Source organism: Triturus cristatus, unplaced genomic scaffold (assembly GCF_964204655.1).
Source record: "Triturus cristatus unplaced genomic scaffold, aTriCri1.1 SCAFFOLD_199, whole genome shotgun sequence".
In the NCBI taxonomy this organism is placed as follows: Eukaryota; Metazoa; Chordata; class Amphibia; order Caudata; family Salamandridae; genus Triturus; species Triturus cristatus.
In genome coordinates, this window is record NW_028188282.1 from 1,303,227 (window position 1) to 1,320,400 (window position 17,174).

Genomic DNA, 17,174 nt, shown 5'->3' on the forward strand with positions numbered 1-17,174 from the left:
CTGCTGACCTGGTTTCTCTGGCTCAACAGCAGCTCTGCTGACCTGGTTATCCGGCTCTAAAGCAGCTCTGCTGACCTGGTTCTCTGGCTCTAAAGCAGCTCTGCTGACCTGGTTCTCTCCCTCTAGAGCAGCTCTGCTGACCTGGTTCTTAGCCTCTAAAGTAGCTCTGGTGACCTGGATCTATGGCTCTAAAGCAGCTCTGCTCACCTGGTTCTCTGGCGCAAAAGCGGCTCAGCTGACCTGGTTTTCTCCCTCTATAGCAGCTCTGCTGACCTGGTTCCCTGGCTCTAAAGCAGCTCTGCTGACCTGGTTCTTAGGCTCTAGAGCAGCTCTGCTTACCTGGTTTTCTGGCTAAACAACGGCTCTGCTGACCTGGTTCTCTGGCTCTAAAGCAGCTCTGCAGGTCTGGTTCTCTCCCTCTAAAGCAGCTATGCTGATCTGGTTCTCCCCCTCTAAAGTAGCTCTGCTGACCTGTTTCTCTAGCCCTGAGGCAGCTCTGCTGACCTGGTTCTCTGGCTGTACAACGGCTCTGCTGAGCTGGTTCTCTGGCTCTAAAGCAGCTCTGCTGACCTGGTTCCATGGCTCTAAAGCAGGTCTGCGGATCTGGTACTCTGGCTCTAAAGCATCTCTGCTGACCTGGTTCTTAGGCTCAAGAGCAGCTCTGCTGACCTGGTTCTCTGGCTCTACAGCAGCTCTGCTGACCTGGTTCTCAGGCTCTAAAGCAGGTCTGCTGATCTGGTTCTCTAGCTCTAAAGCAGCTCTGCTGACCTGGTTCTTAGGCTCTAGAGCAGCTCTGCTGACCTGTTTCTCTGGCTCTAAAACAGCTTTGCTCATCTGGCTCTCTTTCTCTACAACGGCTTTGCTGACCTGTTTCTCTGGCTCTAGAGCAGCTCTGCTGACCTGGTTCTCTGGCTCCAAAGCAGCTCTGATGACCTGGTTCTCTCCCTCTAAAGCAGCTCTGCTGACCTGGTTCTCTGGCTCTAAAGCAGCTCTGCTGAACTGGTTCTCTCCCTCTAGAGCAGCTCTGCTGACCTGGTTCTTAGGCTCTAGAGCAGCTCTGCTTACCTGGTTTTCTGGCTAAACAACGGCTCTGCTGACCTGGTTCTCTGGCTCTAAAACGACTCTGCTGACCTGGTTCTCTGGCTCTAAAGCAGCTCTGCAGATCTGGTTCTCTCCCTCTAAAGCAGCTATGCTGATCTGGTTCTCTCCCTCTAAAGTAGCTCTGCTGACCTGTTTCTCTAGCCCTGAGGCAGCTCTGCTGACCTGGTTCTCTGGCTCTAGAGCAGCACTGCTGACCTGGTTCTTTAGCTCTGGAGCAGCTCTGCTGACCTGGTTCTCTGGCTTTACAACGGCTCTGCTGACCTGGTTCTCTGGTTTTAAAGCAGCTCTGCTGCCCTGGTTCTCTGTTTCTAAAGCAGCTCTGCTGACCTGGTTCTCTGGCTCTAAAGCAGCTCTGCTGACCTGGTTCTTTCCCTCTAAAGCAGCTCTGCTGACCTGGTTTCTCTGGCTCAACAGCAGCTCTGCTGACCTGGTTCTCTGGCTCTAAAGCAGCTCTGCTGACCTGGTTCTCTGGCTCTAAAGCAGCTCTGCTGGCCTGGTTCTCTCCCTCTAGAGCAGCTCTGCTGACCTGGTTCTTAGCCTCTAGAGCAGCTCTGGTGACCTGGATCTATGGCTCTAAAGCAGCTCTGCTGACCTGGTTCTCTGGCGCTAACGCGGCTCAGCTGACCTGGTTTTCTCCTTCTATAGCAGCTCTGCTGACCTGGTTCCCTGGCTCTAAAGCAGCTCTGCTGACCTGGTTCTTAGGCTCTAGAGCAGCTCTGCTTACCTGGTTCTCTGGCTCTACAACGACTCTGCTGACCTGGTTCTCTGGCTCTAAAGCAGCTCTGCAGATCTGGTTCTCTCCCTCTAAAGTAGCTCTGCTGACCTGTTTCTCTAGCCCTGAGGCAGCTCTGCTGACCTGGTTCTCTGGCTCTAGAGCAGCTCTGCTGACCTGGTTCTTAAGCGCTGGAGCAGCTCTGCTGACCTGGTTCTCTGGCTGTACAACGGCTCTGCTGAGCTGGTTCTCTGACTCTAAAGCAGCTCTGCTGACCTGGTTCTATGGCTCTAAAGCAGGTCTGCTGATCTGGTTCTCTGGCTCTAAAGCAGCTCTGCTGACTTGGTTCTTAGGCTCAAGAGCAGCTCTGCTGACCTGTTTCTCTGGCTCTAGAGCAGCTCTGCTGACCTGGTTCTCTGGCTCTAAAGCAGCTCTGCTGACCTTGTTCTTAGGCTCTAGAGCAGCTCTGCTGACCTGTTTCTCTGGCTCTAAAACAGGTTTGCTCATCTGGTTCTCTTTCTCTACAACGGCTTTGCTGACCTCGTTCTCTGGTTCTAAAGCAGCTATGCTGACCTGGTTCTCTGGCTCTAAAGCAGCTCTGCTGACCTGGTTCTCTCCCTCTAGCACAGCTCTGCTGACCTGGTTTCTCTGGCTCAACAGCAGCTCTGCTGACCTCATTCTCTGGCTCTAAAGCAGCTCTGCTGACTTTGTTCTCTAGCTCTAAAGAAGCTCTGCTGACTGGTTCTCACCCTCTAGAGCAGCTCTGCTGACCTGGTTCACTCCCTCTAAAGCAGCTCTGCTGTCCTGTTTCTCTGGCTCTAAAGCAACTCTGCTGATCTGGTTCACTCCCTCTAAAGCAGCTCTGCTGTCCTGTTTCTCTGGCTCTAAAGCAGCTCTGCTGTCCTGGTTCTCTGGCTCTAGAGCAGCTCTGCTGACCTGGTTCTCTGGCTCTAGAGCAGCTCTGATGACCTGGTTCTCTGGCTCAAGAGCAGCTCTGCTGACCTGGTTCTTAGGCTCTAGAGCAGCTCTACTGACCTGGTTCTCTGGCTCTACAACTGCTCTCCTGACCTGGTTCTCTGGTTCTAAAGAAGCTTTGCTTACCAGGTTCTATGGATCTAAAGCAGCTCTGCTGACCTCGTTCTCTGGTTCTAAAGCAGCTATGCTGACCTAGTTCTATGGCTCTAAAGCAGCTCTGCTGATCTGGTTCTCTGGCTCTAGAGCAGGTCTGCTGACCTGGTTCTTAGGCTCTAGATCAGCTCTGCTGACCTGGTTCTCTGGCTCTACAACTGCTCTGAAGACCTGGTTTACTGGCTCTAGAGCAGCTTTACTGATCTGATTCTCTGTGTTTGCAACGGTTCTGCTGACGTGGTTTCTCTGGCTCTACAGCAGCTCTGGTGACCTCGTTCTCTGGCTCTAGAGCAGCTCTGCTGACCTGGTTCTTAGGCTCTAGAGCTGCTCTGCTGACCTGGTTTCTCTGGCTCTACAGCAGCTCTGCTGACCTGGTTTTCTGGCTCTAGATCAGCTCTGCTGACCTGGTTCTCTGGCTCTACAACGGCTCTGCAGACCTGGTTCTCTGACTCTAAAGCGGCTCTGCTTATTTGGTTGTCTGGCTCTAAAGCGGCTCTGCTGACCTGGTTCTCTGGCTCTAGAGCAGCTCTGCTGGCCTGGTTCTTAGGCTCTAGAGCAGCTCTGCTGACCTGGTTCTCTGGCTCTAGAGCAGCTCTACTGACCTGGATCTCTGGCTCTACAACAGCTCTACAGACCTGGTTCTCTGGCTCTAAAGCAGCTCTTCTGACCTGATTCTCTGGCTCTAAAGCAGCTCTGCTGACCAGGTTCTATGCCTCTAGAGCTGCTCTGCTGGCCTGGGTCTTAGGCTCTAGAGCAGCTCTGCTGACCTGGTTCTCTGGCTCTAAAGCAGCTCTGCTGGTGTGGTTCTCTGGCACTAAAGTGCCTCTACTGAGCTGGTTCTCTCCCAGTATAGCACCTCTTCTGACATGGTTCTCTGGCTCTAAAGCAGCTCTCCCGACCTGGTTCTCTGACTCGAGAGCAGCTCTGCTGACCTGGTTCCTAGGTTCTAGAGCAGGTCTGCTGACCTGGTTCTATGGCTCTACAACGGCTCTGCTGACCTGGTTCTCTGTTTCTAAAGCAGCTCTGCTGACCTGGTTCTCTGGCTCTAAAGCAGCTCTGCTGACCTGGTTCTTTCCCTCTAAAGCACCTCTGCTGACCTGGTTTCTCTGGCTCAACAGCAGCTCTGCTGACCTGGTTCTCTGGCTCTAAAGCAGCTCTGGTGACCTGGTTCTCTGGCTCTAAAGCAGCTCTGCTGACCTGGTTCTCTCCCTTTAGAGCAGCTCTGCTGACCTGGTTCTATGGCTCTAAAGCAGCTCTGCTGACCTGGTTCTCTGGCGCTAAAGCGGCTCAGCTGACCTGGTTTTCTCCCTCTATAGCAGCTCTGCTGACCTGGTTCCCTGGCTCTAAAGCAGCTCTGCTGACCTGGTTCTTAGGCTCTAGAGCAGCTCTGCTTACCTGGTTTTCTGGCTAAAGAACGGCTCTGCTGACCTGGTTCTCTGGCTCTACAACTACTCTGCTGACCTGGTTCTCTGGCTCTACAACGGCTCTGCTGATCTGGTTCTCTGCCCCTAGAGTGAAGTACTGGGTTTTTCAGAACCCAGCGGTGCCAGGGGACACACCCAAAGACTTCGAGTTCTTCCTGTTTCAGACTACAGAAACACAGAGTCTTCTAGGTGAAGTCAAAGATCATATTTATTGGCTGCAACCAGTAACAGGTATCCTAGAAGTACAACACAGTGTATATTCTTAGGAGACTGCTCAACTTACAAAGCCAGCCTTCTCTTTTTATACAAACTATTATGCTTTAGGCAAACATTCCTTATTTTACAGTAAACCATTCACATATTTTCTCTACAAAGAAAAAGCAAAGTCATGATGACAAGCCCATTGTCCAGCCCTTAATCAATTACCCGGCAAGGCTTATTGCTTCCATCAGATATCGACAGACCTCCAATATAAACGGGCATCTCCTCCTCGTAAAGCATGTCATAAAGAAGGAAACAGGGACAGGTGTGTAGACGATTAACCATGGTTTGTGTGTGATCAAAGGGTTTTACGATATGTTGGGCCTTGATACTAATCTCGCTCGACCACTGGGAAAGGAACTGGCCGAACAGGTTTGGCTTCGGGCAGTGGAGTCAGCTTGCCCAGGTCACCGAAGAGTCAACGAAGGTGTGCGTGTCCTTCAGACCCATGCTTGGCTTTAGTTCTGGGCCTATGTGAGGGCAATCACAAAATGGCTGTCGTTCTAAAATGGAACCCGAGGGATCCGAACGGAAACTATGATTTCAGGGTGATTTCTTCACCCGAACATGGCGAAAATGCTTGTGCATAGTATCCTAATCATTTGCGGTCTGCTGATTCCAAAATCGTCATGATACGATGATGTTTATAACACGGGTCCAGAATTTAAGGTACCACAGACCCTCCTTTTGCCCTTACATAGGCAATTAACCTATACTCACGTCAGTCTGAGTCCAGGTCTGAGCCCAGGTCTATATTTATGAAGTCGTTGAGATGTTGCTGTAGCATCATCCTATTACTTAGCTCGTCCCTTGATACAGGTTTCCTTACACACGATGTAGCACAGAGGCCACATATTGCAGGAGCACACTGTATACAGCCTTTAGAGCTCTCCCTAGTCGGGAGTACTAGGGCTGCGAGCAAACTGTGTTCAGCCATCATTTCTGCTTGTTTTTAGAAATTGAAATATCGATTTTAAATGTGTGAATTTTTATGTTGTGAAATATCCTTGGGGGCTTCTAATTAGATTGTTCTGTAGCGGGAATTGAGGTTAGGCACACTGACACCTTTCACGCTTGACCTACTTTCTTTCTGCCTCGCCTAGCCGCTTGTTTGCGTGAAAGGCGGCGGCGGGCGCCATCTTGGGTGTGGTCTGGGGCTGCGCTCCAGTCGCGCCGGCCTCCCACCCTCCTCACGCCCCATATATTGGAACCATGGCCAGACGGCGCAGCGGGCTGGCGCAGCGGGCGCGCGCCGAAGCCGCGCCAAAGCCAAGCCCGTCTGCGTCCGTCCGCGGCCGGACCCGGCCCAGGGCCACCACCCCTGGTTCCCGACTGCTGTACACTCCCCGGCATCTACTAGAGCTAAATCCCGGTAAGCCATGTCAGGCCTGTACGAGTGCCGTCCTGACCGCTGCGATACCCACTCGCCCTTTTATGTGCCCAGGCTGTAGCTATCAATTTTCCCTAACTTGTCTACCAGCCTACTCGGATCCAAACCATGGCATACCATATGTCAGAGAGAATATAACTCCACATGGTTGTCGAGCTGCGCTTATCAATGCGCGCTCGCTCCCATGTCACAGTTTTTACATTAGTGAGTTTATTGTCACCCATGACGTGGATTTATTATTTGTCACTGAGACCTGGGCAGATGCCGGGTCAGGCCCGGATTTCTGCAACGCTACCCCGGCTGGATATAGTGTCGCCAGACATGACAGGCCTATAGGACGAGGTGGGGGCCTTGCAATTATTTACAAGGATAAATATCGCACCACACTCGATCCTATAAACTCGGTTAACTGTGAATCAGCGGTTTTTGCTATCAGTATTAATCCCAAGCGGGCACTAAAGGGTATAATACTCTATCGACCCCCTGGCCCCCGTAACTCTTTTCTACCCTCTCTGACCTGAGTGACAATGTCATCTGTTCAGATAAATTTACTATATTGGGAGACTTCAACTTCTTTTTGGAAGATCAGGACAACCCAGACACCGCCCAACTCACGACTGATTTTTCCAATTTTGGATTGCACCAATTAGTCAAGGGCATCACACACCAAGCTGGACACTCCCTTGACGGGCTATTTACTAATGATCCTGACATTACTGTATCAGACATTATTCCAATTACATGGTCAGATCATAGGGCTATTATTTTTCAACTAGATACACGATTTTCTGCCTTGCCGCACCCCAGACCTCGCACTAAGATAGGTACCCGGGCCTGGAAAACTGCAGATCTCCCTCAGATGTTGCATTCCTTGGCCTCCTCCTGTCCTCAGGGAGGAAATAGCTTGTCACCGTCAGCTTCAGAGTTTCAGGACTGGATCCGAAGTGCCGCTGATCTAATGGCCCCAGAGAAATTCACGCAACCCAATAGAGTATCTCCTTCGGCCCCCTGGTATAATGAAGATCTCCGTCTACATCGCCAACATTGTAGGAATTTAGAAAGGCGCTGGAGGAAAGCTTACTGTCCCACAGCTAGACAAACTTATAAAGACGCTCTTATGATTTATAAAAAGGCGATCTTGGCCCGAAAAACAGTTTTTTACTCAGCACAAATCGAGACTGCTTCCAACTCTGCCAGAGAACTTTTCTCCGTCGTCACCACCTTGTCCACCCCCTCCATTGGGCCTGGAGTGGAGCCCTCACAGACTTTCTGCAATGAATTGGCCATCTTTTTTACCACTAAGGTTGCAGATATTTACGCTTCATTTGAAAATGACATCAGAACTGAACATAGAGGTGACAGCAGGAAAGAAGTACTGTCGTACCTTAATCCTGACTCCTTCCCTTGTTTCTCACCTGTTTCACATCAGGACGTGATTAAAATCATCTCCACTATTAAATCAGACTCCCCCTTGGACCCCTGTCCTCCGTCCGTGATGCAGAAACTCACAGAAGTGATCTCCCTCCCTTTGATGGAAATCTGCAATAATATATTCCTAACAGGCCAATTTCCTAGTATATGGAAGAAGGCTGTTATTAAACCCCTCTTAAAAAAACCTTCCTTAGATCCTACTGCTGTCGCAAGTTACAGACCAATTGCGTGCCTGCCCTTTCCTGCCAAAGTATGCGAATATCTGATGAATCAGCAGCTCTCAGAGTTCGTCGAGACCCACCAACTTCTCGACGAAACGCAGTTTGGGTTCAGGAAAGGGCATGGAACAGAGACTGCCTTGATAAAGGCCTCTGATGAGATCAGGACGATCATGGATCAGGGAGGGGCGGCTGTTCTTATCCTTTTGGATCTGTCAGCAGCCTTTGACACGGTCGACCATGTCACTCTTGTCGACCGTGTCACAGCTCTGGGGATAAATGGTCGGGCCAAGGATCTTATTTCATCCTTCCTGGCAAACCGTACCCAGACAGTAAGGCTCGGAGACTTTTATTCTCCCATCTCTGCACTCCCTTGTGGAGTCCCACAAGGCTCCTCGCTAAGTCCTATGCTTTTCAACATCTATGTAGCGGACTTAGCGAGGATAATAAAGGCCTATGGGATACAGTTAACATCGTACGCAGACGATACCCAGCTGGTGCTGGGTATCCATAAGGATGGCCTTACTGTAGCAGCCAACTTCCAGAAAGCTATGCTCGAGGTCAGTACTTGGATGGCCTTGAATTGCCTCAGGCTTAACTCGGACAAGACCGAGATCATGACCTTTGGAAAACTTTCCCCTGAATGGTCCCTTGGTTGGTGGCCAGAAAAGCTCGGCCATCCACCTGTCCCAGTGGAAAAAGCCAGAAATCTGGGAGTGATTTTTGACAACAAGCTGGTCTTTGACCTCCATATCAATAAGGTTGTGTCATCTTCATTTTACATCTTGAAAAAGATTAAGAAGCTGCTACCATATCTCCCTCCGTCAGCTGGGAAGACTCTGGTCTCTACCTTAGTCTTCTCAAAAATAGATTATGGGAACGCTCTCTTCCTCCATACTCAGAAGCGTGTCATAACGAAGCTGCAATCTATTCAGAACGCGGCTGCTATGATTCTCCTCAACATCCCTCGCCGCAAATCTACCACCCTTGGTATTCGTCAGCTTCATTGGCTGAGAGTTGAGAGCCGCGTTAAATTCAAGGCCCTCTGTATTGCTTATAAGGCCATACATGGCACTGGACCCAGATTCCTGATCGAAGCTTTTCAGTTCTATACCCCCAGAAGGCAATTAAGATCGGCCAATACCAGCCTTTTGCCGGTGCCACGTACAAGATCAGTCTCCTGGGGCGACAGGCGCTTTCTCGTGGCCACTCCAAAACTTTGGAACCTCTTGCCAATTGCCATTAAAGCCGCTCCGAATCTGATTAGTTTCCGTAGGCTTTTGAAAACATGGTTGTTTAACCAGTGAGAAGACGGTAGGATGATGAACTTTAGTTGCTCCACAGCGCCGAGACACCTTCGGGTATTTGTCGCGCTATAAAAGTTGCGTAAATAAATAAATAAATAAATAAATAAATAAACAGACAGAACAGGAAAAGAATGGCTAAGATCATCCCAATGACTATCAGAATCTTCCATCCCCAGGCGAATATCAGTTCCCAGAACCACCCCACCAATGACCAATCTCCTTTATCCACGTGAATGGATTTGGAGATCTTATGCAGTTTGGAAATAGCCTGGTAAACTGTCGGAGCATTATCTGGAATGAAAACACAGCAACTTGATTGGATCACTGTACATACCCCACCTCGGTCTGCAAGTATGACGTCTAATGCGACCCTGTTCTGAAGAGCCATAAGGCGATCCGACTGGAGCTCAGCAGTCAAATTACTAAGGGCACTGGCGGTTTCCACTACCATGGATTCAACCACCCTTGTCAATTGCCTTATGTTCCTGCTGTTAACCATAGGACCCCAAAACGGCAGAGAACCCTTCACGAAATCTCCAAACTCTTGTCCTGCAGTGTCATCTTGACTGATGACACCTCTAACTATCCTTGTCTTGTGGTAATCTGCCGCGGCCGTGTAGGTGGGAGGCAACAGGAACTAAACAAAACATGTGCCCGAGAAGTCAGGGGGCAACCATGTATAGGCTCTATTAGATGAAATAGGTACCCTTAGCTGCTAAGAACGAAGGGGAAGTCTGAGACGCAAAGACATATGTTTCAGTACAGATACTTCTCCCTAACTGAGCTCTGGGATTCTTGCCATTACCTTGCAGACATAGGTGACCCTGATGGGGTACAATCAAAATCGGGGAGGATCCCCTTGCTCGCTGGTTCTCACTCAGAGCAGCTCCATATCCTGTGATGTTCCATCCAATATATGCTAGTGTCTCAACTCTCGGGATAGTCTCATAGGAAATGTCTTCCTTAATCATATCTACTATACCCTTAACTAGAGCACTATTCTTAGCATTATCTTTCACAGAACGTAGGGGGTTGGCTTCATGAGCGTATATGAATATCGTTCTATATGCCCACACAGAACCATTATGGCTGAAAGGCAGGACCAGATAAGGGATACCTTTATCAGTAGTATGAGGCATAAGACCACATACCCAACAGTTAGTTGTGGTAACTACTAATTGGTGTTGGTGTAGAAGCTGAATGAATGAATTATTGACAAATTCTAATCTTCTAGCAGATTCGTGTTCAGGCAGAGGGTGAAAAGAATGCGAGGAAACAGTAGAAGGAGGTATGGGCTGTGCAGTGGGTGCAAACGTCACTTGAAAAGAGAATAAAACATGTCCTATTAAAAACGTCATTACACTAAACAACATGAAAATACATATTTTCAAAAATCGTTTCTTTGTCATCATTGTACACATTCTGGCTTTAAAATCCATCTGTTTGGCAGGTCTCTCATTCTCGAAAAACTCCATCCTCTCTAATCGCTGCTCGTGGTGGTAGGGTGTTCTATGCTAAGGAATGCTTCTGTCAGTCCAGGGCAACTCCCTTGGACCGACCAGAACTGTCGACCTAACGTCTTCAGCTGCACTCCAAAGACTTGGGCAACCACGACCCTGCAGCTGAACCCGGATGGCGGTTCGAAAAACAAAAATAAGCAAGTTTCTCAGATGAGAGAGCTGCACTTTCAAAAATAGAAAAGAAAAAAAGAATTTTATTTGTCCATAGTTCTCGACCTCATATTATAGCGACTCTTTCCAGATAATGTCTGGTCTTGGAACAAGAGTTCAGGCTCTGTAGTGTCTAATCGAATTGACGGTGGCACAGCTTCTTGCAGAATGTTGTCACTTTCTTTCTCAGAAATTGTTCCTTTTACACGTACATTGCTAAAAGGCAGAAAACGAGGCACAATCTCAGTCTCAGAGTCGGCGATTCCCTCCTGGACCCACCGGTCGTAGGGCAAAGGCAAAGGGACCCTCTTGCAATGAACGCCGTGGATCCAGTTCTTTTTCCCTTTTACTCGAACAGCCGATCTCGTTGAAAGAAGGACGAGGTGGGGGCCGGTCCAACGGGGCTCATCATTCTTTGTCCTCTTGAAGTTTTTGACCAGCACCCATGATCCAGGATTGATAGGATGTCCTGGAGCTTCAGAGACCTGAGGCAGAGTATCATGCACCTGTTGGTGTAAAACACGCAATTTAGCCGTCAATTCATACAGATAATCAAGTAATACGGGGTGTTCGATCTCACTGAACTTTGTCGGCCTTGGCACTCCCCATATGTTGGCCGGGCGGCCGAACACAATTTCATAAGGACTAAGTCCCACTCGCGAATGCACAGTCATTCTCGTTGATAGGAGTGCTAAAGGCAGGGCGTCAGGCCATTTAAGACCAGTGCTCGCTTGAATCTTGGCCAGCTTCAATTTTAACGTGCCATTATAGCACTCTACTAATCCAGCTGATTGGGGGTGATTTGCAGCGTGAAATTTCTGCTGAATACCTAGCCCTTCACATACTTTCTTCATCACACGACCCACGAATTCACTCCCATTATCACTCCAGACCATTCTCGGCATTCCAAATCTGGGGAAGAATTCTTTGACAAGGGCTTTAGCTGTGGATAAGGCAGTGTTGTCTTTTAAGGGATATGCTTCTACCCACCTTGACAAGGCACAAACAACAACAAGTACGTATTTCAAATTGTTGCATCTTTCCATGTGGATAAAATCTAGCTGCAAAACCTCGAACGGGTACGTTGGAGGCGCGAAATGACCAGCTGGAGTTGGGGTTCCCCTACCAGGATTGTATTTCAGACACACCATGCAATTTTTGACCACATTCTCTGCACATTTAGGAATTCCAGCATTTTGCCATACTGGAGCCAACAACTTACAAATCCCTTTCACACTGATATGGGCCATCCCATGAGCCATTGTCACCACTGCAAGCACATACGCATCGGGTAACAACCATCGCTGATGTTCTGATAAGTCAATCCAACAACCATTCTTCTCCAATTTACCTGTACTTTCTCTCCACATACTCAATTCTTTCTCTGAAGCTTCGGCTTGAAGGGACTTCACACTCTCTATCGTGTCTTCACACATTCCAACATCACCAACCCATCTTGCAGGGCCTGCAACATACATTCGATTCTTCACATCCTTTGCTGTTTCTTTAGCGGTTTCGTCAGCAAATGCATTACCACGGCCAACATCATCGGTAACCTTCTTGTGTGCACTGCATTTCACAATCGCGACTTGTAGTGGCAAGGTCAGCGACTCAAGAAGCTCATTCACCAACTGACCATGCTGTATTTTAGTTCCATGTGAAGTGAGGAACCCACGTTCTTTCCACAATCGTCCAAAACTATGAGCCACACCAAACGCATACTGGCTGTCAGTATATATGGTCACTTTCATTCCTTTCGATAACACACACGCTCTCATAAGTGCAATCAACTCTGCTGCTTGAGCTCAATTATGTGGTATACGTGCAGCTTCAACAATCGTATGCAAAGTCGTGACAGCATATGCTGCAGTCGTATCACCATTCGGAAGCTTAAAGCATGAACCATCCACCCATAAGGTACCATCACACTCTAAAAGAGGAGTATCTTTAAGATCTACTCTCCCTTTCGTTTCTTCTTCTGTCCTAAGAAAACAATCATGCTGTTCAACATCATCTATCTCTACTGGAATCGGCAATAACGTGGCTGGATTTAACGTACTGCATCTCTTTATGTGCACATGACTCGCTAACAGTGTCAGCTCGTAACCTGACAATCGGGCAAGTGCTGTGTCTTGGTCCTGTTTAACAACGTGTCCACTGCATGTGTAACCATCACAATCAACATGTTATTCATTACTAATCCAGCAGACTGTCGAATAGAAACAGCTGCTGCCGCTGTGGCTCTCAAGCAACTCGGCAATGCTTTAGCTACCGGATCCAAAGTCGACGAAAAATACGCGCATGGACGCTGTTTGTCTCCAAAAGACTGTGTCAACACTGACAATGCACAACCTTCTTTCTCATGGACATACAGTGTAAAAGGCTTACTGTAGTCGGGGGTACCCAACACAGGAGCTGAACACAGTGCATTACGCAATTCGGAATAACTTTTCTGACAATCTTCAGACCATGGAACGGGATTCGGTGTATCTTTACAGGTTAATGCTACCAAAGGTTTGGCCAGCAGAGAGAAATTCGGTATCCACTGCCTAGAGTATGATGTAATACCCAAGAAAGCACGTACTTCTCTCTGTGTCCTTGGCACACTCAATTTTGCAATTGCCTGAATTCTTTCTGGGGTCAGTTTCCTTCCCTCCTTCGATAAGAGATGACCTAAGTAGGTCACTTCTTGTCGGCAATATTGCAGTTTTGAAAGGGACACTTTGTGATGCAAATCAGACAAATGACGTAACAACGACAAGGTGGCTTCTTTACAAATTTCCTTAGTATCTGCGGCTATTAGTAAATCATCGACGTACTGAATAAGGGTAGCACCATGAGGTAAAACAATTTCATCAAGCTGTGTTTTTAAAGCCTGACTATATATTGATGGACTTTCACAGTAGCCTTGAGGAGCGCGTTTGAAACGGAAGCTTCGGCCTCCTAGACTGAAACCAAAAATATCCCTGCTGTCCTCGGCAATCGGGATGCTGAAGAAAGCATTCTTCAAGCCAATCACCGAGAACCAGGTGGCGGAAGCTGGAATCATAGTCAATAGGGCAGTGATATCAGGTACAACTGGGAACTGTGGCACAACTATTTTATTGACCTCTCTAAGATCAATCACGAACCTGTAAACAGGTGGCTGAGAAGGATCAGTACGTTTCAAAACAGGCAGAACAGGACTATTGCAAACGTTGCCTCTTGTCTCTTCAATTACATCTTTTTCAATTAAAACGTAAATGATTGCTAGCAACGCTTTTTCACCTTCACTAGAGATCTTGTATTGGGGAATGCGTGGCAATTTAACATTGGCTTTCAATGTCACAACATATGGCGGTATTTCCAAAAGACCCACATCATTAGGACCAGTAGACCAAAGAGTATCAGGAAGAAACGACAATTCGGTCGGAAGTTTATCCTTCGACAAATACATTGAAGAGATCACCTTCCTGCCTAGTGTAAGTTGTACTCCCGAAGGAGAACAATATAATGTTGCATACAATCTTTTCAACAAATCCAATCCCAACAGGTTTTCACCGCAACCTGTCGTTAGGATAAGGGGTGCTTCTAATTCACAAGGTCCAACAGAAAGGGACATAGGACTAGAGATCGGATTCCTAACCGGGGCGCCAGAAAAACCTACTGAAACATTCATTTTGCCAGACAAAGGTGCGCCAGGGAGTTTTGAGTGCATAATAGAACTCTTTGCAGCACCAGTATCCAACAGAAAAGGTTCTGACACACCTGATGTAGTTACCTTAACATACGGTCCACCTTGATCTACTGGAACTGAAACAACTCCCTCTCTTTGTCTATGGCTGCCCTAGCAATCATTACCTTCCATATTCTCATCTTCTGCATAATAATCGTCAGCATAGTACAGGCGCATTATTTTGCTGGTCAAAACTATTCATTGAATTCTGAGATGGAAGGGGACGCGCGTTCTGTGGGACACTTCCACGTCCTCTACCTCTAGGAGCTTGTTGGACACCTCGACCTCTTGCGCCAGGAGCACTATTCGCACGCTGTAACAAAATAGGACAACTATACTTAAAATGACCCTCTACTTTACAATATGAACACTGATTGGGACCTACCGGAACACGTGGTTGAGAATACTCGAACCTTTGCGAGTTTCTCTGAAACTGTTGAGGTTGCTGATAGTTACTCTGACCACCACGTGGCGGGTAAGCCTGTTGTAAAAGAACCTTCGTCTTTAGTTCTTTAGTTTTCTTGTCTGCTCTATCCTTCTCATCTTTATCCCTATTTTCGTAGTACTGTGCAGTAGCCAATATTTGCGCTGAAGAGGAAACGGCCCAAGAATTCTCTGAATCTTTCAATTTCTTACACAGCTCGGGAAGCAAATTGTGCACAAACTTGTCAACGAACAACCGTTGACCACCTTCTGTACTCATATCTTGACCACTGTGGTCGATAAATGTTTCCTCAAACCTAGTGAAGAAATCAGACACTGTTTCATCTTTCTTCTGCTTACACGCAGACAATTTAGATTTTTCACAGCCTGCTGGGCAGAAAATCTGGATTTTATTAAGGACACGGAGGCTAAGATTATGCAAATCTCCTTTATTGCGTAGCTCACAGCAGCAACAATGAAGAGATCTAGAACTTCAAAACATTCCAACAGGGTATATAGTCCATGACAACGTAGACATCTCCCTTCTTTGTGCAGCGAACAAGATAGCTTCCAAAAAGATAACTTTATAATCTCCTTGAAGTAACTTTAATGAAGACAACCGGAAGTTCTCTTGAACATTCTAATCTGAAAAGACAGAAGAACAATTAAATTATATTCCCAGGGAGGGAACAGTAGAGGAGGGATAATCTTAGCCTCCGTGTCCTTAATAAAATCCAGATTTTCTGCCCAGCAGGCTGTGAAAAATCTAAATTTTATGGCATGACACGGAGGCCAATATTATGCAAGTTTAAAGTGTGTTCAAGACATTATCAATAACATTTGAAACAGGTTTAAAGTAACATCTTTTGAAAATGGACTCATTTGACCAATCTGCAGCTTTAAGGATATCTTGAAGGCTACCACCCAGCATAAAGGCTTTTGAAGCTGAAGCTCCTCTAAGAGAGTGGGCCCCAAAAAAAGAGATGTCAATCCCTGCTTCTTTCAGAACATCCTTAACCCATCTAGCTAAAGTGGGGGAGGAGACTGCTTTATGAGGAAACCTATGGGATATTAATCATTGATCAATAATGCCTCTTAAGCTTGATGTTCTTTTTTATATTCTAACAAACACTTAACCACACACAAAGTTTCATTCTCAGGAAAAAAGGGATAGAATACAGAAGATGACAGTCTTAGTTCGTCTTTTAAGGAAAAAACAAACTCCCTCAGGTTGGAAAGCTCTGGTAGAGATATCTAATGCTTTAACATCAGACGTACGCCTGAATGAAACAAGGCACAGTAAGACAGTCAGTTTATAGGATAGTTTTTTAAGTGAGAGAGTTGAGTTTTCACCCCAATCTACGATTAATCTGAGGACAATCCTTACGTCCCATAAACTAGAGTATTTGGGCAAAGGTGGGTTTAAAACCCGCATACTTCTCATAAGTTTTTTAGTTAATAAGTTTTGACCTACTGAGATACCATCTATTAAGCAATGGCCAGCTGCGATGGCCGATCTATAGACATTAACGGTTCGATAGGCCAGACCTGACGCGAAGATTTCAGCCAAGAAGTTGAGAACTTGGACTACATCAGTTGAAATGGGATCGCAATTCCGTCGAAGGCACCAACAAACCCATTTACGCCAAGCCAATCTATAAGCCTTCCTTGTTCCAGGTGCCCAGGATTCAGACATGAGTCTGAAAGCGCTCTCCGAAAGTCCCGGGAGCTGCCATTGTCTCCTGAAATCCTCCATGCCATCAGTGACATGAGTCCTTGAAGAACAAGGGGGTGACATTCTCCCTGAGGGTCTGTGATTATTTCTTCGAAGGAAGGAAAGAGGATTGGAAAATCCACACTCATTTCCAACATGATGGGGAACCAGGCCTGGGATCTCCATAGGGGGGGTTATAACTGCGACTATTTCCTTGTTTCTCTGAATTTGAAGGAGAAGACGTGGGAGCATGGCAAAAGGCGGGAATGCATAGGGTTTCAAACCAAGCCAGTTCTGGAGAAAAGCGTCTATCCCCAAGGCCATGGGATCTGGTCTCCAGCTGAAAAACTTGCGGAGTTGAGTGTTGACTCTGTCTGCAAACAGGTCTATTCCAAATGGACCCCACAACGATTGGATCTTCAAGAAGATTTCCCTGTTGAGTTTCCAGTTGCTGGAATCCTTGAAATTCCTTGAGAACCAGTCTGCTACCCCATTGTTCAGTCCCGGAATATGTTCTGCAATGACTGAAATGCCTCTCTTGAGGCAGTACGCCCAAAATTTCTTGGCTAAATCGGATAGACCTTTGGAATGAGGACCTCTCATTTTGTTCACGTATCTCACAGCCGATACGTTGTCCATGCGAAGCATGACTGAACACTTCATCATGTTCTTGGTGAAGC